Consider the following 27,461-nt stretch of genomic DNA (forward strand, 5'->3'; position numbering starts at 1 on the left):
TATCGTGAAGCTCCGCTAACCGAACAAAGACTACATTTCGACGAAAAAAATAAGGCCCAACAAAGCTATATGTCAGAGAATTCAACCGACTATCAATAATTCAACAGCTTGTGTCTTCAAAATCAAATCAGCCTGAACACTGAAACACCTCTGGGAATAATCTTATTCCGGTTAACAGCCACCCTGTGCATCGGAAGATAAAATACTGCATCTGTTCTTTACAGTCTCTCTGTGATTAAGATGATTCACACAACACTAGCATAGCCGATGAACTCCTCTTATGCAACCTTTCTTAGTACATGCATACCAAGCAAGCCTTCAGTGAAAACAAACAGCTTTCGTTTTGTTTTCCAGGGTTGAACAGTCTGTGTTTTGTATAGCTTGCATTTTTACCGCGTCGGTTCATCGGCGTTGGCTCTATTCTTGCCAGGTTTTCTTCCTACTTCAAAGTGTAGGAGACTCCTCTGCACAGTTTATTATATGTAATTATTGTGTGACTTGTGCCGGTTTTTATACCTAATCGGATTTTGCTCATTTCATTTACGAGTTAAAGTATCAACGCTTATTACCACACCCAACATCTCCAGTTTTTAGGTCATTGAGTTTACGACCACTTACTATAACCGCAATGCATCATAGCTAACATCCATGATTATACATCACAGGTTGTTCGTATTTGACCTTGAAACCATCTTCTTTGGATAGCCAACAGTTTTTGCCCCTCTTCTGCATTCCCTACTTCTTGTTACTGTTGCTTTATCTCCACTTCAGCTAAATGTGGAGTGAGGTTAAGGTGACCAAAGTGTCACTAATATAACGAGTAAGAGCCATTACCAGAGACGTACTCAGGCTTATACTATCGTTTAAAACATGCCTGGAAAGTAGAACCTGATCAATATCAACGTATATCTGCAGGGACGAGGAAACGCCTCAGGATCGGTGGTTGCTCAACGTATACCAGGCATCAGTATACACACAAATGGTGGTAGGATCACAGTGAATAATATTCAAAAGGCTCTAGCTGATGGAGAAGTACGTTATGACGAACTGCTTCTAATATCATGTAGATGTGGAAATAAGATTGAACACTAGCCCAGGGTGTGTCTGAGTTGAGGCAAATTGAACTGGTATAATGTTCTAAAATTTGAGACACGTTGGTATGATCGTTTCGTTGCCGATCCTCAGGAGTTACGAATCACTCAGCGTGGAGTTTGTATACGTAAATAAAATGCATGTAATTTCAGAAAGTCAGATTCTTACGAGGCTGGTATCTTAACTTAACGATCCCATTAAGACAGTTAAGTTGCCTGACCTGTCAGCAGCAAAGTAGTAAGCGATCGCCTGGTACAGGCAATCAAGGCTAAACGAACGGGCACCATGAAGAAATGATGATCACTCACAATGCAGGTGCAATTATTGGCACTATTTATCCAATGAGCAAAAGGCATATCTTATGGTTTATGGATTAGCCCACATTCTACCGTGTGTATCGACGGCTTGGAGGTGACTGGTCTATGGCGTGGCAAGCCACTACATGTAGGGTTATATTATTTGTCACACTGTCCTAAAATCTGTGGATTCATCCGAAACAAAATGCTAAACCAGTTAACAAAGAACAGCAGCAAGAGAGTTTCCGGAATTCTCTGAAGGTGTTAACCCGTGCAGGGTGTACGCTTTCGCGGGTTGAATCAGCTGATTCCGAAACTGAGGCCTTTTCTCCCGGTTTGAGGAGGTTGATATTGCGGAAGTTCCATGTGGCTAAAACGGTATTTACGACATACAAGACTCCCGTCCGAATTTTCACCGGAAACAGAAGTCAACCCTCCTCGTCGTCCCAATTCGATTCCTTGTAACTATCCCGGATGGCATGGTCAAAGAATCAACAACCAGAGGAAGTCTGCGCACAAAGCTCTTGCGGGGAATCAGAACATTTTGTGCTTCATTTGGCTGTGCCAAAACATTCTTTAAAAAACGCGAGCCTTCTGGTTATTTGTTTTTGTCCTGACTGTTACCACTTCCCATGTTTGAATGAATGTGCTCACATTACGCAGCGTGAAGCTCCAGGTTTACCGTGACCATTCATGTCGTGAAAAAACGTCAGTACCATCTCGCCATGTGCAGTTTTTGTGCTGACTGACCGAGGCATTTATCCGATCTAGATCAAGTGTGAGTACTTCTTGTAGCTAAGAATATATGTATTTTGTTCCAGTTAGTGCTTGAGTTGTTTAGCCCTGTACTCAGTGAGTTAAGCAAGCCATTCATGGTACTGGGACGTCTTCTGCTAGGAATGCTCTATATCGTCTTCTGTGGATACATCCTTGTTCAACTGGTTCTCTTCTGAGCACGAAAATGTTGGTTTAGTTGGTCTTCATAATATACACCCAACAAACTACTGATCCTATAAATCAGTAATACATTTATACACATGAACTAGGATAGGCAGCGTTTTTGAGGACAATAGTCTTCGAATGGGTTTCATCAATAAGTTCCGCGTGCAGTCTTGTCTTTCGCGTTTTAGAAATTACTAAGGTTGAGTGGTATAAAATAGTTGCATCAGGTATCAAAACCCAAAAAAAGGAAAAGACAGTAGCCTATCATGACAGATTTCCTGTCCAGTTACCAACAACCTCCTATGCAACTCGCTGAATCCTAATGTGAAATAGAGTTATATTTGCCGTGGTGAGTGAGGCTATCACCAAATCTGGACAGAAAATCAGTGTCTAGAGTGCACAATAAAACTAGTTCATTTATGATTTTGCTCTAGTCTATGAATCTAACCAGTTCTGTATGAGAATGTTTGCACTCAAGGCCCTATGAATGACTTCCGTCGAACAAAATTAGTAGCATGAAAAGATTGCCAAAGTTCAGTGGGAGAAAAGGGAACCTTTATTCGTGCACTAAATTAAAACAGTTACGTCCGACTCAAGCTTAGAGAGAGTCAGGCTGTGTGTAACAATCCAGATTTAGTTGGCGGGATGTCACTCGCTTCTATGAACTCCTAAGTCATACACAAATTTTAAAGGCGTAAAAATCAAGTGACATGTTCCCTATGGAATGTTTTTCTATCATATGTTGCGTCGATTTTGAGCTACAGGAATTTTTCTCTTGATCCGCGATGCAAATAGCTTCCTAAAGTACTGATATTTCTTCTGTTTCTTCCGTGCTGTCATTAGCCACCTAGGATTTCACTGTTTTTTCTCTTCGCATCAATCCTTTATTACCCTGCAGCCTTGTTAAACGAGCCAAGTGTCCGTAGGTATCAGTTTCAATAACTGGTACTTGCAGCAGCTGCTCACTGTGCCGACATTATTATCACGCCACGTTCATTGTCCGTCACACCACCATTCTATGGAACGTACTAGAAATCATTAGAGTGGTGGAAACTAACTGATGAATTATAGACCTTCATTCCGCATAAACTTGGAAGAGTAGCAAACTCTGTATCATAAAGAAACCCAGCTTGAAAGTTGCGGCCAAAACAATCCACATTAGGCTAGATAATATGACCGGCATTTTACGATAAATTTCATGTAACAATCAAGGTTTTACCTCTTGGACCCTTGGATCATCACTGCAACTCACAGATCTGGAGAGAGGATCACCAAAGATAATTACTGTAAATTTAGAGCAAGAATGTCATATGAATAACTTTCTTTTCTCACTTTTTTAGATTAAGCTCTACGGAGAGTCAGAACGATGCCAGTGAATTAATAGGAAATTTTCTTCAGTTTGGCCACGGAGGCGGTACTTGGATTTGTCAGTCTCCACGTGCGTTTTACATTGTGATGCTGAGTATGAATGAACAATCACGTACCACCCATACTTGCCTCTTTTTGGTTCTAAGAACTACAAAAATTCCATGCACCACTGGCAGTACATCAGGTTTACCCTTAGAAGTCTTGCTCCATAAGCTGAACAGATCTGCTATCTGCTTTCAGAGAGCGAGAATGAGTTCTTGCCGCGTTGATCAGCCCCCTATAGTTCAAAAAGCGGGAGTAAATCTATTTTGGGACCCACTTCCATGAGGCAACTTCGTCACGAAGCCATGGGTTTTTGTGTTCATACGTAAGATTAGCCCAGTGGAAACCCCTTCTCACTGAGTCTCTTCTTGCAAGATTTCAAAAAAGTTGTTCTTGGCTGTGTACATTCATCTCCAATTAAGAGCATAATGTAACGCGTTTCAGGTAACTACAGTCATAAATGTCACCTCCACATAACCAGCCAAACTAAACTACCTATTTGCATCCACTCACATACTCACCTAAAACGTGGGACGAGCTGGTTGCTTGGTCTTAAAGAACACACTGCTCACTAGTTTCCTGGAAACCCCTCGATAACCACAACAGCTTACGCCTTTCTCGTCAGGTGGCCGCAGAACATCCTAAACGAGAGATCAGCTGAGTCTTCTTTTAAAATCAGATCAGTACAAAAATGAGTGAACTTCGTGACTCTGACTCTAATTTCTGTGCTTGAGCAGTAAAAGTGTGACTAGTCTTATGACCATCATTTTATTGACTGACTACCTGGTAGCCTAAGCGAAACTCAGATACAAGGCGTGCAATATGCCTTCTTTTAGGACAAGTGCATTTAGGGCTATTGATCACTTTCCGATGATATACGGTCTGTGAAAGCGTGACAGTCACGTGCTGAAGAAAGTATGTTTATTCTGTTGCTGGTTACGGTGCTGACCTAGAAGATCAGATCAGATGCAATTTTTTGTTACTGTCTGTGACAAATGAGTGAAATGGGCAGAAAATGTAACCGAGATCCTCACTGACAGTTTCACCTCAACCAACTAAATGTCCCGATGAGAAACTGCTTCCCAGAAAAGCTAGCGGAACAGTCTAGAGAAGAGGCGTAAGCTGAATCTACAAAAAGGTTACCCTGTGGCGATCAAACCCGTCAGCTCGCTTTGAAAATAATTGTTGCCATTACACAACAAACAGTGCAGTGTTCCAGGTGAAATGGAAAATTGGAAAACAGTGGGCATTCAGCTAAAAAAACCTAATCAGCTAAAACCTAAAAAGCCAACTGGTGCTGTTGAAGAAAACAAACATCAGCAGATTCGTCCACAGCCCACGACCAGTTTCGCCTTTGTTGGGGCTCATCAGGTAGGCGCACTCCCCGAGTTTCCGTCAACCTTATGTTCTAATTGAAAACGCCATAAACGAGAGATTCATCTGGGTTCTAAGTGAGTCCCTCGCGAAACCAAATTAGTTTGCAAATGAGTTTATTTCGTGCTATTTGGCTTCAATTAGAACATAAGGTTGACAGAAACTCGAGGACTGCGCCTACTTGATGAGCCCCAACAAGGGCAAAACCAGTCGTGAACTGTCAAAGAACTTTTAGCAACCTTATGAGTAGTGGGTTACGAATATACGTGCTTCACGATATCTCGAATATCGTAGCGACTGAAACATGAGGCGGCCTGGTGCAGCACATTCAGCTGCCTGAGAACATCACAAACGAGATATTCAGCTGGGTTCCAGGTGAGTCTCTCGCCAAAACCAAATGGTTTACAAATGAGTGTACTCCGCTAAATATTTGCAAACTTCCACTGTGCAACTCTTAAAGACAATATCTCTCTGCCCCGTTAAACTGACCTGTGGAAGGATGTTCTGACACGCTTTTAGTTGCGCAAGTATATTTGCTAATTTATTGTGGAAAATAGATAGAAACAGTAACTAATCCAGAAATTTCATTCACCTCAATTTTTAAACAACCGTACATCAAATAACTGTGCTTAAATCTGCCAAGTGATCATCTTCCTCAGTACCGTTTTTAAGCAGAATAACCAAAAATTTCAATTCTGATCTCACATCATTTTAGCATATCTTGTTTCGTCCATCCACAGACAGAAAACAGTTTACTTGGAACCAATCCAATTCAACTCTCATTTGAAGGTCCACTGGCGCTTTCGATTTATTGATCAAACTCACCTACACTGAATAGGATGGTTCACAATGGGTAGATGTCCCAAAAACAAGCTTTTCAGACACTCGTTGACCATACGCATGCCTTGTTAATCTGTAAACTAGCTTACCAAACTGCTACCTACTCTGGACCAACTGTAATTTAATAGAAAAATCATTGTGAAAACACGGACTAAAACCGCGTTAGTTTGTCAAGCAATCTACGGACCGGAGCTACTAAGACGTTAGGAATTAGAAATACCTATCAGAGTGCATGTATCCTACATCTCGTTGACAACGCTTTCTTAGTTCGCATACGAGATTTCCTGAAGCCAGGTTGAAACCCCTGCGTTGATCTCTCAAATATAAGAATCGAAGCGCAAAGAGAAGGGAAGTGCACGTTGTACAGGTGTTACAAGTCGCTGTTTCTCAGTCAGATGAGGTAGATCTAAACGCAACCAACCTATTGGTTATTCGCCCTTGAAAGAAGGGTCGTGTATCTGCCTTCATGATGCAGATTTGTCCCGACTCCTATTGTAAGAAATCTTCGATTCCGTTCTAACCACTTTTACACAACAAAACTGTAATGGTACCTGCAACAGGTGAGCAAAACTTATCCTAATTAGCGCTGCAGAAACCAAGGTGATGTTTTCCAACTTTTTATGTAATTCTGCACAAGTAGTTGACTAAAAGAGAGAATGGATGATCAAATGAAAGAGTGGATGGACGAGCAAATGAACGATTGGATTGGTCATCTTTGCGGGCTGAAACCTGTGCGTAACACCAGCCTACGTTTTCAGCGCATTAGCTTGATACTCCAGATGTTTCGTTACCAAAGCATGCTGGAGAGTATTAATGTTCGTTTGGCATGCCGTTTCCACTGTCTCGCGACATAGTGATCGATACACCAACGGCCCGTTACGACATTGCTTCAGCACAGCACACCTTTTGGAGCAAGAGTTATTTAAAATTTGTTAACATGGTTGCAATTGTTGATTTGTCAGAATAATCCCACCAACCTATGATTACAAGTCTATTCCGTTCCGATGGATTCAAGAAGCAGATGAGCGAATATAGTACTCAATTTTTTATTCCCTGGGTCATAGATGAGTGAGTGAATTTTCGCAGACGACGATAACAGACCATTCTAGGCCTATGTTAAACTTTCATGATCAAAGAGTTCCTGCCAACATGTGAGCTGCTGAAACACTGGTCAGTGTCGCTAAAAAATATGCTGAGCCTGTCAGTCGTTCGTTTAATCAACTATTCCTTACGTTCACAAAGCCTATTCTTGATTCCTATCGCGAATTCGCTCTATAAAACTCGACGATTTTTTTACCAAACACATAGTCAGTGCTGCATAAAAATTGACCGGTAAATTGCGAAGCCGGTCTGAACAGCACAAATAAGGCCTGTGCATGTAATCTAACCAAGTGCTGCAACGCCACACATTTGCGTACAGGCGCAGCTAAACACCGCTACATTCGCCGGTAGCTCGCAATTTTCTGATTACGGATCGTTCTTAGTGGTGTACAACTTTGTCTACTCACTGTAAGCCTGGTTTGTGTGAAGTGTGCGCGCCTTTGAAATATTTTCACTCCAAGCTGAAACGTGGATTGCTGGTTGGCACCACTGAGTCACTGGTGTTCAGCTTTATCGATCAGTCCTCGTACAGCTCAATGCAATTGTTTTTAATTTTTGTTGTCTCATTACATCACGACTCCATCAAACGCAGGCACAGCACAGTCGGTTACATTTAGAAATACTGGACCCAGCATGTGCTCTGGTGCCATCTGTCGCCTATCGATTTTTAATACTATGCTTCCTTTTGCTACCCAAGGACGCAGCATTCAATAAAATATATTTTCAAATGAGCCAGCATACCATTAAACGTTCCTGAACGTAAGCCTGATTGTAGTGATTTTTAGTGACTTGTGGTTCAATGTTATATGACTATGAACATAAAAACGATCTGTTCAAACCCGAAGTTTGGCGCATCAGGTTTAATTGCACTTATTGAATTGGGAAGTTTCATTATTTGGAAATCATTCCGAGGTCGAAGACCAATTCAAAACGGAGCAAGCAAAAGAGCTGATCATGGGCTAAAATAAAGAACACTAAGAGAAATGGGGACGTTTTTCCTGTTTTTTTTGGTGAATGAATTCAATAAGCATGACTAGCTCATGTAGTCACCATTGTGATATCGTGCAAGGAATCAGCTGAATTTTTCATCCCTTGCAAAAATGGATCTGCGTGTAGCGTTTCCCAGGTATCTTTGAGCTAACCGGCGTGGTATTGAGCGCCCATTGGAGGTGGACTTGAATCATTTCCAAGGTGTACCCCCTTGACTCTGGGTGCTTCTGAGTGAATGGGGGAAACCACGCACCTCTGGAGAAATCTCAATGAGTCAGGGACGAACTCGGGCTTCAAATTTGACAGCAGCGTCTACTTGATTATTGGTTATTGGTTTACTTCTTTTGATGCCTGAATTACTAAACGCCCGATTTTAAATGATGTTGTGTTATGCTTTTTCACTACGCATCTCTCTGTTATTAGAGGTAAACCTGTGTCATAACGTATGTCAGCTCTCCGCGTTGCGCTACATCTTGCATTACTGTTATTACCAAACAAATAGCAGATTGCAAAAACAACAGATATCAGCTTGATTTTCTGGGGTACGATGTCTATCGATATGCCCTTCAACAACATCTACAAATCCAAGGTCTGGTCCTACAGGAACGATTTAAAATGTCGTAGATATTCTCTGTTTATCTTGTGGCAGTGGTCCATACAGAAAGGCTTTACCCACTTCATGGAGAAAAACGAGCAACTAACTGAAAGAAACTTCCCGAGCAAAACAACATTCGTAACCGAAATTTAAAGGTGTATATTCAACTGTTGAACTCTGGATACCGTTTGTTATCTTATGATTTAGACCACGTTCTTTAACGGCAAACCATTGCAGTATCATATTATTTCTACACGTATTTAAAGTAGTAGTGGAAGCAGCGACGGTTTCCACCGCTTGGGTCTGAAGCGGGGCGGAAATGCATCAATGTTTAACACAAACCTAACACAACCTAGAATGCTGGTAGTTCATTGCAGGACCTAAGACATAATTCATATGTTACGAAACAAATTGTCACAACTTCCATCTTCTGTTGTCTTTTGGCGCTCATCTGACCGGTATGGCATCCACCCTCCATCACTCTATTAGGCCGCAGATATTGCAAATAATTGGTCCGCCGGCTAACCACTTTGTAATGCCCTCTTCACTGGTGCCATTTAGCCGTTTGCTATGACGGTGGCATTAATATAACACTTTTCTCTCTGCTAAATGCTTCAACAACATAATTCAACCGAGGAAACCGTCCTGGCTTACCACATTCACTGTGCAACAAGAACGGGGATTTTGATTGGACCGTTAGTATCTAGTAAACTAAACTGTAACCGGTATTCGATATTGACAAACACGTTCTTCGAGATATGGTAGATCTTCCTCTGTATTGCTGTTCATCCGACTCTGATTACCTGTCTTGAGTCTGAAGAGGTACCACTTTAGTCATTCGCCCTGAGTCTCAATAATACGGCAAAATTAGTGATTTCCTTAAAAGTTGTCAAAAACAGAAAGTAATGTAATAACCCTAGCATAATCTTAAATTTTATATTGAAGGATTGTAAAGAAAATACCAAAATGAATGTTTACTACCCATTATTTTTCAGACCGGTCAAAATGTTTTAGAGAATGAAAAGTACTACGATGCAAGCGAGTATAAATGTTGCTGCTGGAGACCAAGAGAGAACACTGGGTAGATGGAAGAGCACCTAACAGCGAAATGCACTCATTTAACGTTAACGTTAATGGAAGAACCAACTGCAGCCCAGCTAAACCTTTCGTTCATATAGTCCATTAACTCAATGTGTTGCACATAGGCCGGTCCATGATTCTGTTGAGACTTTGTTCCAGATGTTGGAGTGTATTTTGTTGACATAGCAGATCACTTGGAATGTGCATCTACGTGGCGACAGGCTGCAAAATCGTCCAGCAAGTTTCAAGTTAGGTAGGTACTATCTGCCTAAGAATACAACCAGAAAAGGTAACTGATCAACTATCTGGACGCTAGGCAAGCCAGTCGCTCTGTGTGAACACGTTCTCTCGTTTAGGTGTGACAATTCAGTTGCGTCCAGCCTGGATTAGTGGACTAGTGGTAACAGACCCATCTGGCGCATCACTAACCGGGATGCAAGTCATTGCGCAACCAAAGATAGATCATCAATGTCAGAACCACTTAAATCAGAGTGATAGTAAACACAGTAGATATCGATCCTGTCACTTTGTTGTCGGCTAAACACTTTTAACCTGTGTTTTTTGCTTTTCTCCTTTTATAAGAGGCCTCAGCGGACCGACTGACACCGAGCGTTAACAAGCTGTCAGATGATGGAGTATCGAAAAGCGGTACCTCAAAAGCACCAACCAAACCTCCAAAATGTCGTGCGTTCACTTTCTTTCAAATTCAGTATAGCTTGAAGACGGGAGTGATAAATGAAGCAGCGTTAAAAAAATAACTCGTAGGTAATTTCATTATCTCAAAGGTCATTCACTACGCACCTCACTCAGTCCGGTAAATTAGTTGCGCGGAGAACAAGGCCAGCAGCTTCTACAAATTATCGATTGGTGCTTAAAGATCATCCAAAGTCAGAGGTATTCAGTCTAATCTGAAGGTGATTACCCATACCAGCTAGTGATTATGATCGGCAGATAAATGTGCTTCCGTTGTCTCTAGAAGAGACTGGTGGTGACTTTGAAGTATTTCGACAAAACTACCAGAAATATAAAAGAGGTCGCTCAAGTAAACACCTTTGACGATAGAATTTGTTTCATTGATGATATCCTTCTGGAATTTCAAGTCTGGTTTTCGTAGTTTTACAGTGGAAATTCGCAGTGGAATTCTTCCCAGGAATGGTTTGAACTAACCCATAGAGAACGGATTGCATAAAGCAGCAAAACTGATAAGCACTTTTCAAGGACAACTATTTGATCGAATCGAAGTTTCCAGTCTTGGTAACAGAGCAGTAAGGATGAAGTCGTGCGGCGGTTTATTTTTCTTAGTCCAGATATAAGGACAACATCGGCGTGTTGTTTTTTGCAGGTAGCAATCGAGTGCGTCATTCAGCTTATTTGTCCCGGATATCACTTAGATCTTTTCAGTTCTTCTCACGAATCAGAATACATCAATTTCCATGAACAGCGATGGGAAAAATGTATTTCTGAGGGTGTCCCCTATATTTGGGAAAGGCAGCATTTCGATTCGGCAGGTGGAATTGCTCCAAAAGGGTGGCTTTTATTCTTTTACACAGAATTTTGTGCTGTTCTGGTATCAGCACTTTTTGGACAGCTGTCGAACGTTTCTAGTGACATTTAACTTGCCCCATAGAATCATAACTGTTCATAGGATTTTCCGCTGTGAACTAATATTGTTGTCAGGCGTAACGCTTGACTGGTCTGGCTGCTAACCAGGCCAGATTTTGATAGGCTGAAAACCACCTGATAGGCGGTTCGTACTCAAGATGGCTAAAATTGTGAATAAAGTTTTCACTACAGCGTCCCAAGTGGGGTGTAATTGTGAGTTTCAAGGCCTCTCATACCAGTACTTCACAGGTTATTTTATTTCTTTTTAAAGGGACAAGACCCAGTGCTTTGAAAAGCCTAATGTTTGTAGGGTTCATTCACTAAGCATTTCGGAGACGATAGTTAGATATTTTTGTTCACTGCCTTGCCTGCTTTAGACGTGGGGTACTGCCTTAGGAGGCACTCGGTTTACCGGAATGAAGACATATTTAGCCACATGTGGTCCACTGGCCTCCGTAATATTCCAGCATGCGAACCATGGCCACGGCAGTACTTGTCGATTTCAAACGCATTTGATTCTGTGGATAGGTTAGGTGCCTCGATAATCCCACATAGCGACCCCAAGATCAGGCGATGGAAGTCGGAATATGCTTCCCAGTCTCCCTGAAGAAATGGTTTCTCCTTGAAGTGATCTGTCGGTATCGTAGTATTGTATTCCACACACCCCTCAACTAATTAACTTTTGGAGATGGTCAACAGCAAATATCATCCGGAAAACTAACTGGGAAAACCTAGATTTTTGTCTTCTGGTAATGATTTTCACGCAGGGTGAAGACACATCATATGGATGATACCTTTTACCTGGCAACAAAAATGTAGCCATTAACGCAACGCTACTAAAACAAATGGCAGTTCAGCAGCTGATCTGTACCCAGTGGTTTGTGGGCACCAAATCTCTATAGGAAATTAAACGCTGACGAGGACATGCATTTAAGATCAAAAACAGTTATCGTCCCAATTACGATGCACTGCAGTTTTGTGTTCCCGGTGAGGCGAACATAGTGTACACTTAAGCAAAGACAAGACAGAGGCAGGAAATGAAGTGATTATGGTATAAAACACAATCGAGCTGATGATGAAAACCCATGACCAATCTGAATGGAAAGCTCGCTGGAAGTTCAAGACGCGGAATCCAAAGGTGACTGCAAAAGTGCGCTCAATCAAGCATAAGTCGTATCTTGGTAACGTTCCCCGCAATTTTCGTCTGGTCCGATGTAAGTTAAAGGTAAGAAAAATGATGCTGTGGATCGATTTGTGTATTTAGAGGCCGCATAAAGCCCAAGTGTACAGTAGAAAATACAATCTGCGCGCAAGGTATAGATGGTCAAGTGTGAAGGCGGGACTTGCGCATATGTATTAACGATATATATATATATATATGGAGTAGTAAACAATACAGTATGGCACACCGCACCACAAAATATAGTACAGCACAGTGCAAAGATTACTGTACAGTTCCTCGAAAATATGAAAAAAACATTGAATACAGACGATTGCCTCGGCAACCCAAACTAGGAGGTTTCGGTGGCGAACAACATCGGGCTACTATAGGCTTGGATGGCGTTACTTATCCAGACGACAGCCATGGTCATCAAAAACACCCGAATGTTGTAACAAAAGAAATGTGAATCGCTCCCCGTTTCATGAGTGTGATTGACACAGTCACCCACTTATTGGTTGTTACCTTATCACGCTGGTCTCAATTGCAATTCCTGGTATAAACTTGGGACCGAATGCATCATCTCCGTAGACCATAGCTAAACCAGTTTGTTCATTATACACTTAAGTTTTCCTGGTCCTGGTCGGTGCTCTACGCAATGCGACATCAGCTCACATGGCTTTACTATAGAGACCAGAGGAAAGTGAAACTTAACCGTCCCACGTTTTGGACCTTGACCGATCCAATAAGCCGACAAGTGCAGGTTCAGCGACTGATCCTATTCCTAACTCTGCTGGCGTCGTACGCAACAGTCCAGTGATACATGGAGAACTCGTAGTTGTGGTGTACGCATTCAAGCTTCTCAAAGTGAATATAGAAAACGGAAGAAAGTGAGCCAACAGACCTGACGGATTGGGTGTGTCACGTCCTGACGCACGTGTACGCACTCAAGCACGCAAGCATGCCCAGACGGACATATCTGCAAGCGGATCGGTTATCAGACTCACTGTTAATACATAATTTGGTGCTCGCTCCCTCTTTAGTCTGATTCAAACCTGGCATCCTCGTCAAAACGTCAGTGTACTCACCGCGGATTACACACAGTCGCTCATCTTTCCGAGGCTACGGACGACTTGGAGTGCACGCGGTCCGTCACACAGTGGATACGCACAACATAGCGTGAGAGACGAACTATATACGGTCGCGTCCTGCTTTTCGTGGTTAGTTTGTTACATCAGATGTGATTTATTTGGACCTCCTAGGTAATTCTGGAACTACTATCTGTATAAGGCAACTTATACTTACCCACAATCTCCCAAATGTCTACTGTCCCTTTGAATATGAGTACCCATATGCAGTACAGTGTAGACGATATTTTATCAGAAATAGGTATGATATTACGAGGGTTGTAGCAGGGTTGCAAGTAAAGTTGACGCCACAGTTTTCACCAACACCAACATACGTCGTTAAATCATACAAGTTTGTGAAATGGTTTTTATCCACTACCAATCTTTCCTTTTTATTGAAAGTAGCTAGTGAATTCCAGACAACGCGAGCCACCACTGAGTTTTTGATGAAGGAACGATGCAGAATGTGCAATATTCAGAGAATCCTGATGAACGTCCACGGAAATGACACCAGATCAATTGCCACAAATGGAATAGAATTTTAAATAAGGAGAGACTAGCGTTGAGGACAAATCACGCAACGAAAGACCATTAATTAACGCTTCATGACTTTTCTCCAAAATCTTGCAGACTTAAGAGTTACTGGTCGAATAAGGAAGTCACAGTGACTAGATGACAAGACTTTCTTGAAGGTGGCCGTATTGCCATAAGCAACGAACATAATTGCAACACTCAAAAGAGCACCGCGGGGAGCGAACAAGGGAGCCCAATCCACCAACACCAAGGTCCTTCACATGCGTCTTTATTAGCGAGCTGGGCAATCAGTAATTTACAGTTGTCGGTGGTTTATTGTCCATCGTATAACCCGTATCTGACACCCATCGATTTCTACACGTATGATACAACAAAAGACATTCTTCGGTGACAAAAGCGGTACCAAAGAGACGAAAGTGACTGGAAAAAAGTGGATACAACGGCGCACACCCGATATATTTTAGAGAGAATTTGAGAACTAGGTTAACGTAAACATAAATGAATTTATTTTGATAGAGACTATACTGAGCAGCACCTGTGTACTGAGAAAGAATTTTTTCACCAAGAACTATAATATGAAGAGCGCTTGTCAGCTGAAAAAAGGAGAACGCAACATTTGTCTTACTTTCAGTACAACCCTAGTAGTACGTTAACAGCGATCATGGTCGTGAACTGAACCCTCGTCTGCTTGTTGTGAAAGTAAATAGGTAGATTTTGAGTCGACCGGATGAGTTTGAGGAAATGAATGAAAACGAAAGTTCTGGTTACACATGGTGCTGACACAGGACGCCACTGCTTTAGTGCAAAACACCAAACCTAGTATTAACTGGCAGCCGTCATTTACATTTCTTTCTCCAAGCTTAAATGAAACCGGTTGGTGTTCTTCGCGTTTCATATCGTTCTGTAGAGAAGTGTTGGGACAGAATAGAAAATAGATAATAAAACTCGGCCCCTGGAAATTTTCTTTATATTTCTCTTGTTTTCCCAATTCTAGTAGCTTCAACCCCTCAGCTGAATGGTAAACGGTTAGTTCTACCATTAACTTGACCTCGTCTCATACCGATAGTCTAGGGTTTTGAGATCAAGTGACGTTCTACCTACATAGTACATCCAAGACACTTTTGTGGGACGCACAATCTTTAATCTCGTTCCTTCCCCTCCCCCGCCGTTTTACAGCCCATATTATGCCCGGTTTATGTTACAATGATACAATATGACGCTTGGGTGCAATTTCTTGACTTTTATGTGGGCATCCCTAATTTCACAAAAAGGTAAGAAAGACTCAAATTGATGACTTAATTGGGTAGGATATTAGACGGTCAACTAAGTAGGCTATGCCGGAACAATCCGAAAGCTGTCCAAGACTAGCCAGTGTGGATTTCATCAAATATACTACTGTCATCCGTGTTCTGAGTAATTGTATTTCGCTCCAAACAGCGAAAAAACAATCAACAGTTTCATTCTGATAATAACAGTACTTTGGGAAGCAACTGCTTGACCAATACAAACATTGTGTCCAAGCAAGCAAAGCCTTAATTTGGAAATATATCTCTCTCCAAAAATAACTACGAAGTTCCCGTCAGACGCATGCTATTTATATCAATGATATTTTTTTCGCTTGGGAGTGGGAGTACTTTTTCAAGAAAGTACTTGCCTCCTTATTATAGAATGAATATTGATCGGTATTTTTTTGTTTTTGTGCATCACGAACAACCTCAGGGTCGTATGTAATACGCTTAAAAGCGGATATGACGTAAAGAGGAATGACTTATTGCGATATATGACAGGTGGTCATAGTTTTGCATTCGAACAGGACAGATTGACAATTCAAGATGCAGCAGATCTAGGCCAGCTTTACCCTTGTCAATTCTGTTTACTTTTCATCTCAAGGGTGATTGCGTCACCTTCAAGTCACCGGAAATCAACTTCTTGGACCACCCGTTTTTACCCCGACATCTGACTATGAACAAGTATGGCGCAACCATGTGCTAGATGGGTTATTATAGCGTGATTCCAGTTTTGACACGGCCACCCAGGATGAGCCATACCATCAGAGCCTTGGATAAAGGAGGCTGTTTTGTCGTTGACATTCCCTATTCGAGGAGAGCGATTCAGTTCTGATCTGAAACAGACTTTACGTTTGTTTCAACCATAAGGTTTTCGGTTATAATAGTGGTCAGTCAGCGCTTTTTTTATAAAAAGAAATTTCCTGTTAGGAACTATAGCCATCCGACCCTTCTATGATGTGTAATGTGTTGGTTTGCCCGTCAAATAAAAATCTAACCAACTAAGGATTGTACCAAAAATATCCCTTTGCAATTATTTTTTTCTTTTTTAACTGAGGTATTCATGGGCACACGCATTTGTACAACAAATGAGCACTGATAAATAAGTTCGAATCATCATTAGCGCGATAATTTTCTGGAGTTGCCTGCACGTCAATTTTCGTCACCGGATCCTTTTTTCACGCACTAAGCAGGACTGTGGAAAACGCCACTCAACAATTCTGTTCAGGTATACACGCTGGGCCGCTTTGGGATGCGACATTGGAGTCACTCATTTCTTCTTTGAGTAAAAAGGCCGGGAGGCAACTGATCACGAATACTTGAGTCAAATAAAATCACAATCAGGATTATGTCGAAACTGGTGCGGCCAGATGTAATCCTTTAAGCGAATTTCTTGTAAGAACCTGTAATGCCTGATGAATTTGTTCAGTTATGGATTATCTTCAAGTGAGAAAGTCGCAACGGGAAAACCTCATACCGATTGCGATGTATACCCAGGCAGGAGGACAGGTAGAGAGAACATATGGTTCCATCACACCTTGAATCAGCTATGAGCAACAACCCAAAATTACTCGGGTGTCTACGATTATGGGTGTTCTTCAACTCCCCACCCAGGCAGAACAGCATAATAAAGTTACAGACTGAAGTGAGCAAGGTCTGTAGTGCTAATCCGCGTTGGCTACAAGATACCTAGGGACATAAGACAATAATCCCAGTGTTTTCCGCAATTTCTTAACTCTTAACAGCAAGGCGTATATGGGGCTGATAGTGTTGGTTTTCGCGTAATCGTAACTTCGTAGTCTCTTTGATGTACTGTAATTCATCATTTGGCGTGAAGAATAAACGAAGTTCTCGTAGTAAAAGAAGTGATACTATTGGAAGTCATAACGTTTTACTCACTGTCAGCATAAAAAATACCGATGAACTTTTCGGCAGCAATGGGAATCTAAAAATAAGTGAATGTGGTAAAGCCTCCGAGATCTCACCATTAGCTTCACACGGGTGAAATTAATGTTGAAACCATCAAATTTTGAGCAGTTAGTCCTGGTTCTATTGGCCTGACAACCTCTGCCAAACGAAAGGTGATAAATCTATTCTGGTGCCTGACAAGTCGAAACCCACATAGCTGCACAGCACAATTGGTCTCTAGGATATTCCTTGTTGTAGATATTCTGGGTTCATTGATAGTTGACCAAAGAGGCCGAGTGTTCTGACTTGCGTCTAGACAGTGGTTTTTCAGTTCTATCTACGTACAAGTTTTTACGTGTCTCCTCGTATTAGAAGAAATGGTTTGAGGTGCCTAGATTTATTAGCCTAGCGTTCGTTAGCAGAATGGGTATTCTTGCAGTTCCGAACACGCATGCCATGCTTTCCGCTTGAAACGCGCCGCGGACGCGGTGAACCATTGTATAGATATAGGACCCTCGATGATTCTTATTGTCTTTAAATGATAGGTGTTTATGGACCCCCTTTTTACAGGCTGAAGTGGGCTACAGGTTTATGTAGAGGCGAGTACTTCCCAGCGGATGCGTCTGGATATCCACTTCCATTTAAACGACTTCGGAGGGGCTCATAGTCGACTTCTAATTAGCGAGATTAGTAGAGTTGACCATCAAGTATAGAAAGAGTCTTTGGAAGCGTCAGCTATAATTTGACTGAGACGAAACTACTAAAATATAGGTTATCTGCTGCACCGAAGTTATGATGAACATCCCTAGATATCGACGCATCTGATTTCGCGTCACATAATACGTTGAGAAAAGCGAGTGTGTCGCTTTTTCTCAGGTTCAGTTGTACACATGGTGAGTGGATGTATCAAGGCAAATTAGGTGGCTTTATGCTTTTTTGGACAATAAATGAGTCATTCATGTAGCGTTTGTAACAATGCGACTGGTTTGCATTCTTGTATTCGATCTCCAATGCATAACATAAAAGCAAGGCGAGAAATAGAGTGCAAACTAGAGTGCCTTGCGCTTGGAGCACTCAGTATTCGCACAAATGAATTGAATTTTCGAAAGATTGATTTGTGTCGTTGATGTATTAAAGCAATCGGGCAACGGAGTTCAGAGTAGGAGTCCAAACTTTTGAGTCACATTTGGGCATCCCGGGGTCTCAGCGATACTGGGAAACTATTCCACCTGATCTTACTGCCAGAGTTATGACCGTTTCAGTGGACAATGAAATTTGGTGAGCTGCAAAAATATGAACACATATGAGGATGGTTTTAGGTTTCAGCACATACGCAACAAAATGCAATATTTTGGCGCAAAAAGGTTTTACTCCACTCGTAAAGGTTTTGCAGCTAAGAGCATTGTGCAGCTAATGGGTCCCTTCGTCTGGTTGTAGGCTTGGTTCAAGTTGATTAGCGGGGGCCACCGTTTCGCACTTTGTGAGCAACTAAAACTATTTGCGTACAAAGCAATTGAATGTTAATTCCGTCCGGCCGCACATGAATAATCAGGCCAGTTTCCTGTAGTACACAGAAAATTAAAATCAAACTTGGTACAGCGATCAAGCTAAATTAGCCAACTTGGGAAACGGCAACTGAGATCAGAGTACAAATCGAACCAAATCGAAAATACTTTATCGCTATAGTTTTCGGTCATGAAAATGAACTGATCTTTGTCTGGCGGACATAGAGATTCACAAGGAAATCCATCGGAGTGCTCGTTTATTGAATCTGTGGATGGTTGTTATGTTTTGAGGTGGATGAATGGTGAAAATATTGCATTCACTAGTATGGTTATAATCAGAGGAAAGTGCTGAAAGAGCGCCAATCTGAACAAATATAATCCTAACAAGAATTCATGTGGGTTGCTTAGAAGTTTTGAACTTTCATTCACGTTTGCTTTATTGTCATCAATAATGACGTCCGTGGATATCGACGGGCATGCGCTGTCGCTATCAAGAGTTAAATGAATATCGGGTCACCGCTGATTTGTTCTCTGAGCTAAGCTATTCGATATCAAACGTTTCATCACCAGTCGAGGTGATAACATCAGTGCGTTACTGGGGAACAGAGTGAAGCGCAGTGATCAGTCAGTGGTTTTTGGGACACTACTAATGTATGTATGCCTGCCAATTATTTCTCCATCACATCCACTTTGTCGTTACCCAAATTTTTGGGTTTTTCATGGACTTTTCTCGGATGTCACACCAAGTCTGTATTTGTTTCCGACTCTTCGGCTTGTTAAAAAAACAACTAGTCACATGAACACCGTTATCGATTTTTTCAGTCCAATTTAAATAATAATCTGACTGGTCAATTATCGCGATTCCGAGATATGAATGTAAAATGTTTATGCAAATGTGCGCAGGGCTTGATTGGTCGCGAATGAGAGTTTCAGACAGCTTGGGGAGTGACTTCCGTAACGTGGATGATTAACGAACGTGTAACAAGAGAAATCAAACATGACGGCGCACTTGGTGCACACATACTGGACCACTGCCTTCCGCCAGTTACTGGACAAAACAGGATGATGCATTTTTTTCCAAATTTCACCGATTCATTTACACGCAATCCTATTTGGATGTTTGGACCGACTGCAAATTTCACATGGAATGTGATTGATAACTTCTAGAAATTACGATATTTGTTCAGCCCATATATTCTGTTCAGAGAAACCTGAACACTGCTGTTGTACACAAACTCCAAACAATGTGGTAACCACAGACAACAATATACCCTTGTTAAACAACGCACTGTAGTGTCAAGTTCAAGTCCATTCATCTATCCGAAAGAGCCATGTTCGTACGGTACGATCAGCTTTTGAAACTTGTACGAGACAAAATGAAGATAATGCATTCTCACTCTAAAAAACTTGTTGGTTGCTTTAGCCGGTGTACTTCCACTGGCGATAGGGCAGCTCGAAATCTTTCATTATCACCAGATCGCCCCACTGTTTAGCTTTTGCTCCTGGATCGATTCCTTCCGTTCCTACCAGAAAAAGTATTTGGATTACGTGAGCAGTCGAAAAAGTTAATTAATCCAGTGGATTCTTATTTTATCAGAACGGACTATGAGCACTTGTTTGGATCTACATAACCCCCAAGAGTTACCTTTCCTGATCGAAGCCTAGAAACCATATCCAATCCTAGAAATCATCGTGAGTTGGAGAACAGTATGTACCTGCTGAGATGGTGTCCTCAATTTTTCAGTCTACTTCATCCGCATGCAGTGCAATCCCTCCGGTTGTTCTGAAGGTCTTTTACAAAGCCTGTGGAAGTGATCACTTTCAGCGCACATGATAAAACTTTTGTCTTCTGGTAATGTTATGAGCGCAAAGACCAAAACAAAATCATGAGTATCAAGAAACTATCAACAAGGGTTCGGGAACGCACATTAAATGCAACCTCCGACTGGCCAGAACGTTTCTGTAGGGGTTTTTACGTAGTATGTGGAGGACAGAAGTCAGTTAGACGATTGAATCTCCTGCTAAATTCAAACAAGTTTGCGAATGGGCGTATTACTCGCCGTCGCCAGACCCAATGCGAACAGGTCATCGAGTGGATACTTTAATATTAACGATCATCTTTATGGTCAAAGGTCAAAGAAATCCGGATGCAAGAAAGCACGAAGAACCGACACTCGTACCAGTAAGCTAGAGTTTCGAACTCAGGAGCATTCAGGTCGAGTTCCTAGTTTAGCTTGCTGCAAGTAGTGTACCAAGAAGCGCTAAAAGACCATTCGAAGTCAGCCTTTATTCTCAGTCTGACCCAAGTTGGTGGCAATCTCACATCTCCCCTACCAACTATCTAAACTAAATAGGACCAAAAAGGGCGAAACCGGTCGTGGGCTGTCGACGGATTTTCAGCAGCCTTATGAGTAGTACATTACAAATAAATGGGACCTTTTTATTTAACCTCCTGTTGCTTGTTATGACCCGTGTAACCCGTATGGTAAATCATTGTCCTTACGCTTGGAATTGATAAGCAGAAACAAATTTTCGGTTATAGGGTTGATCTCGGGTCAGTAGTACGGTGGACTTTCACTTATATCGAGCCAGTGTAGCTCCAAACGGACAAGACGCCGGACTGCAGTTGAGAGATCAACGTTTGATCGGCCACATTCGAATTAGCCACCTGACCCAGATCAAGCTCTCTGGACTTGATTAAAAAATGAACGGAGTGAGCAGAACTGTAGGAGAGAGTTTCATCGCTTCTCGGTTGGATTCTTGTCCCATACTTTCCATAGAAAGCTTTTTTTGAGCTGTGCGCTCACGAGCAAACACCTCAGGAGGATGAAAAATCCTTTAAACCACCGTTTCTGCTCGCTTGGTGGGAGGAGATTCCTTATTTTGCCAATCCCAATAAAATATAGATGAGCTTCAAATTTGATCCTATCGAACGAGATGACAAAAGTACCCTCTACAAATTATATGTCCAACACTCCTACTTATTGATTGGACACAGTCTCTTGTGCGATAACCATCTCAGACCGACCAACGTCCCATCTTGATGACCATCACCCACAGACATTTCATGACATCGTGATCAGTCGGTTTTTTCCTTAGCGTTCACATTATGATCACTTAGTCCATAATCTGGCATTTTCTTTGTGATAACAGCTAGTTCAATACCAATGGTATGCTATGACCAAATAACTGGACGACCATTCCATCCTGGTCAAAAGACAACAGGGAGGTAGCTACCTCCCAAACTCACATCCCACTCGTACTCCAGTAACGTGTTCATCCATTTATCATCATCTATTACCTACCCACTTAACGTGTCTTTTCGTTGCATGCAGTTGCCGAGCTGCAATAGTCTGCATCGGAAAATTAAGCGTACAATTTCTAACAGAAGTTACAGAAATTTAACTGACAAAGAGCTCAATCATTCTTTCTGAAGAGAATCGGGCGTGGCTTCAATTCCGAACCGTTCACATAAACATCAAAACAAATTCAGTAGAACTTCCTCAAGTTTTCCAATAAAGTTTCCACGAGAACTAAATACAACCGATCAACTTGTACAAAGGATACTAAAGGTGGTAACGTGATTCTAAAACATTAGGACCAACAGTGCTTAGCAGCGTGAATGATTTTCTCTATTCCCTATCATCCATTCCCCAACCGCATACGGATAATTCCGTTCAAATTTTAAACGATTCTCAAAATTTTGCCAATTTTTTGTGTACTTTTCGGACCGCTTCAGCCTTAAAACAGTACGTCACTTCGAGTTTTTTTAAATATGCCTACTTTTCCAGCACAGAACTTCGTGCACTATCGAACGGTTTCTGTTTAATCCATTGCCCGAATTCTAACACACTGACCTAATTTTCTGTCCCGATTAGATCAATAAGCTACTAGATTTATGGTTGGTATTGGTAGGTCGTTCACCAAACCCCCCGGGTACCATTGCAACTCAAAGGGAATGAGTTCGAGTGCGATGCTTGAGATACGGACCAACCAGTTAGTCATTTCTGTTACGTCTACAGGAACGCTATCCACGTCCTAGCTACTCCGTCCGTATTCGGACTTAGCATATTCAGCATCGAGTCCACGCTCAAGTGCTCGAAGGTCACAGTGAATATGTTCGACTGATTTGCCAAAAAAATAGCCTCAAATGATTCGGTGGAGATGGTAGCTTTTCCTGCAAACGCTGCACGCGCCACTAGTTTTAGCGTCTGATGTTAACTGACAGTCTTGGCGTTTTCTCCGTTTGCTTGGCTGCTGATTCCCAAGGTGATCTTTTGCTCCACTCTAGTAATTCTGGTTTATGTCTCCTTCACATTCAGGGGATTTGATATCTTGGCCGCCCAAATATATCTTTATAGTGGTTCGTGAGTTGAAGTTAGCATGACATTATTTTCGTACTGTACCGTAGATGTTCAGGTTCCATCGTTTCCTCAAGTGATCGAATCGTCAAGCATTTCTATAGCACGGCAAACTATACATTTGCCAGTGTCTGCGGATTATACTAGTATACCGATATGCGTAGAACAACCGTCTGTAGTGACTGAATCCTCCGGCGATTACACTTTCTTTCCCACAACAAATCTACAAGAATACTTCTGATCTTGGCAGCGCCATCAGTGGTCTCAATTGCTGCTTTCGATTGCGCGCTGTCAGAAATGCACAGTCTTCCTTTCCATTAGATCAGCAAGAACAGCTTAAAAGATTTTCTGTCTGCGAACTGTAGCATCTCAGATAGTGGACTGCATACACGCAAGCGAACGCGTCTGTATCACTGTCAGTAACAGGGATATATTTATTGCTACAATTGTTTTTACAAGTAGGAACGTGCTTTCTAATTACTATGGCGTTGGATTTCTATCGACGTTTGTGTACCGCTGAACACGTATTACTATTCAGTATGATGCTTGAGGCAGCTAGGAGTTGCATTCAGTCGTACATTATGCACCAATTATTAAACTTCCCAAACAGAAATGTATATGTTGGCAACGATTCAAGGTAAACCAATGTGGGTGGCGTGAATGAGTAAAGTTCCGGTCAAAACTGATCCAGAAAGTTAAGAAGGCATGTATTTTTCAACAAACACCTTGGGTAAATCAAGCTGCTCGGTTTTCGTTTTGCAGGCTGACTTCCTGCTTCGTCCTCCGAATCGGAACCTCCCATCAAAGGAACCACTTTGTCCCGTTCTCCCGGTATTCGCCATTTTGTTGGTTGGCGAGATGCTGACGCCTTCAATAGGGACCAAAGACCTTCTATAGTTTTGGCCCTACGACTACTAGTACAGACCATGTTCCTTCGAGAAATTGAGAAATGCATTCAACGCTTGGCTTCTATGAACAAGGAAGTTCAAAATCGAGGTTTGGTTCCACTTCCGATGCTGTCTCATGAGCATGGCAGTGGGGTACAGGCAGGTGGTTGCTTGGCTTGTGCAACAGAGAAGGTTACAAAATGCACCGTAGATCCCCAATCCAGGAGAAGTTGGTTTGGTTCTTTTACGCTCTGAACACCAATAAGTGTTGTGAGTCCAATCAGGTGACAAGAAAGTCTCCGTGGTCAGTAAACTAACTGATAAGATCATGAATGAATGATCGCATCCTGAGGTGTACTTTTCCCCCAACAGCTAGAATGATTACCGTTTGATTCACTCGAAAATATGTCACGAAACGCTACAAGTCGAAAACATCATTTCTAGTCACCCGTAGTTAAACTGTACATTGCCATCGACACTCAATGTTACCACATATCTTTTCACTTATTTTCCACCCTTTGCTGCTTTCCAGGACTGAGGTAGTCTATCTTGTGCTTCTGAATCGCATGGGTATATGCAGAAGGAATGTTCCCTTCCAAGTTGCAAGATGCCATACCGTTTTTTGCATCACTGCTTGCAAGTCCTACTTAATCGAGCTCCGGTACAAACTATAGTAACTCCGATTGCAGGTAAGTAGGCCTTTCTCTTAAAGTCAGGGCAAATTGATTACTCTGATAACAAACGCGCGGGAAAACGCAAACATATCGCTAATCAAACTAGTTTCAGTCTGTTTAGAATGCCGACTGTGCACTCCACCAGCGTATATGATCGGGAGATCAAAGGCAAACCTACTATTGTTGGTTTACGTTACACTAATGCGATGTCACATTTGATCAAGTTGTCAATAGCGACATTTCAGGGAACTCATGTTTACAACTCTATGCTAGCAACGACGAATCTGAGTGCGTTGGTGAATGACAAGTAAAAACGGAGAGATACCGTGTCTGGTTGATGAGTGGCAGTTTACTTGATCCAGTTGATGCCATTCCTTACACAAACTAGACGTTCGCATATCTAGTAGAACCCCATGTTTATTACCCGTTGTGCAAGTACTTCATTTCACACCAAATCTGTCTGAACCAGTATAATTTGAAACAAACAACTATGAGAAACTTCTAGGAAATGAATAGTTGAACACCCTCAATCCGTTTGATTGAGTGTTCTAATAATGTATGCAAAACTTCAACAAGAAATTCAACCGAGCTAATCCCCTGACTAACCAGACTTAGTTTAGAAATGACCAAGAAATCGATGTTTCGGGAAAGCTTAGGTAACATTTATGGATTTAAGACTTTGTGAAATTCACTCTTGCTAAAACTCCTCGTTGGACCAACTGAGTACGTTGCAGTTTTGTTCGAAACTTAAAGCGGTCAATGGATTCGCAGTTATTTCAAACTTTTATTATAACGATAAATTTATTCCTAGTTTTGCATCAACCCTACAATGATTAGGAACCGACAGGACAGCTTCAGTCCATTACCAATTTCCTATTGGATTGTTCAGTCAAGGATACACGTTTTGCAATGTATATGAAGACGAAAAAGACCGTAGATTATTAGGAGACTGAGTTGACCATACCCGTGTTCAGGTGTGCCATAAAACGACAGTGTGTGAGTGTGTTCTTGAAATGAAACCAGGTCACAAGCATTCATGATTCAACTTTAGTGTACTATCGGCCAAAGTTGCACTCCTATCCGACCGTCATTTTCGGTTAATCGATAAAGCTAAATTCCGTTTTGTCCTATTACATACCTGCTTAAAAATAATGCTCGACAAAGCAGTTCTAGTGTGATTGTACATCAAAACATATTCATCTCCTTGTAACTTTCTAACCGCTTTTTAGTTTTACATGGTTTTGTGTGCTGCATGTTCTCTATTTGTTTCACTGTTTTTTGTTCTGTTTTCCACTTTCTAAACTTTTCTTCTGTTATTTACAACGGTACACTCTTGACATGCAGCCTCATTCAGATGATATCCAACATTTATCGGATTTTCTGTGACAGTCATTCCACCTAGGCCTCCAAATTTGACATGTCTGACGTTAGACCGTGAACAGTAGGGGTTACGAGTGGCCGAACCACGCCTCCCATTCCATCCCACAGAATGTGTCCATAGACACTGTTATGTCACGCCACTTGTGGTAGCAGCTGAAAAGGTTTTAGTCTTAAGGACATTGGCGTTCAGGTATTCCTCATTTTTAGTAGCTCATAACGAGAGTGACTGACGAGATGTAAGACAGCTGTATTCGCAAATTATATTAACTAAATCATGTACGTTGGGCTTCAAAAGCCAAGCTGCTTTTTTCGGGTGGTTGTTACACGTCCAGATTAAACTTAAAGACTAGACCACTAGATCAGACCAGATCATAATTCAGCTCATTTTTTAACGGCTTTCGTTCTACTCGCACGAATGAAGATCAAGCAAAAAAGGAGACTCAGAGACTACCAGAGAAATCCACCCATTGACAAACTAATTCGGTTTTCATGAGAGACTGAACCAAACCTCAGGTAGATGTGTTGCATAAAAGCCGCCTCGTGTTCAAGTGTTTATGACTTTTGGGATATTTCAGTGTATCTTCTAGACGCAACACACTACTCACAAGTCTGCCGGAAACCCCTTGACAGCTCACGACTGGTCGCACACAATTTGGAGTTCATCAGGTAGGCGCAGTTATCGGGTCTCCATTAACTTTATGTCCTACTTGAAGACCAGATTGTACATAATTAACGAAATACATTCATTTGCACACTAAATCGGTTCTAATGAGGGATCCAACAAAATCTTTAAAAAAATTATAAATAGTTTGTTACGTCAAGAAAGTATACTGCGTTCTTTAGAACACCATAACAAGTGAAACATAAAAGTCCTTTGCACAGTTGGTTCTAATGAGGGATCCAACAAAATATTTTAAAACTTATGAATATTTTGTGACATCAAGAAAATATACTGCGTTTTCAGAACACCATACCAAGTGAAACATAAAAGTCCTTTGCACAGTACATCCAGTTGGATAATATCGAAAAAAGAGATTCGCACTTCCGTTTGAACAGTTTGTGCACAATTTATTATTCGGATCGATCGTGTCCGTTCCCGCAAATGAGGGTCTTAGTAGACAACAGTTCTGACCTCTCTCAGCGGTTAGAGCGAATCAGTGCTGAAAAATGTCTGAACACCTTTGTGTATCAACCCTCATCCAACACTACAAAAGTTCGATCAATGGAATGTGAATGAATGATTGTCTGGAGAGCAGCTGAGGGTAGAAGCGGGTTCCAAGCACTGTTACCACACAAACTGTCACCACACAATGCAGTG

The sequence above is a fragment of the Opisthorchis viverrini genome (assembly GCF_000715545.1).
Source record: "Opisthorchis viverrini unplaced genomic scaffold opera_v5_321, whole genome shotgun sequence".
Taxonomy (NCBI): Eukaryota; Metazoa; Platyhelminthes; class Trematoda; order Opisthorchiida; family Opisthorchiidae; genus Opisthorchis; species Opisthorchis viverrini.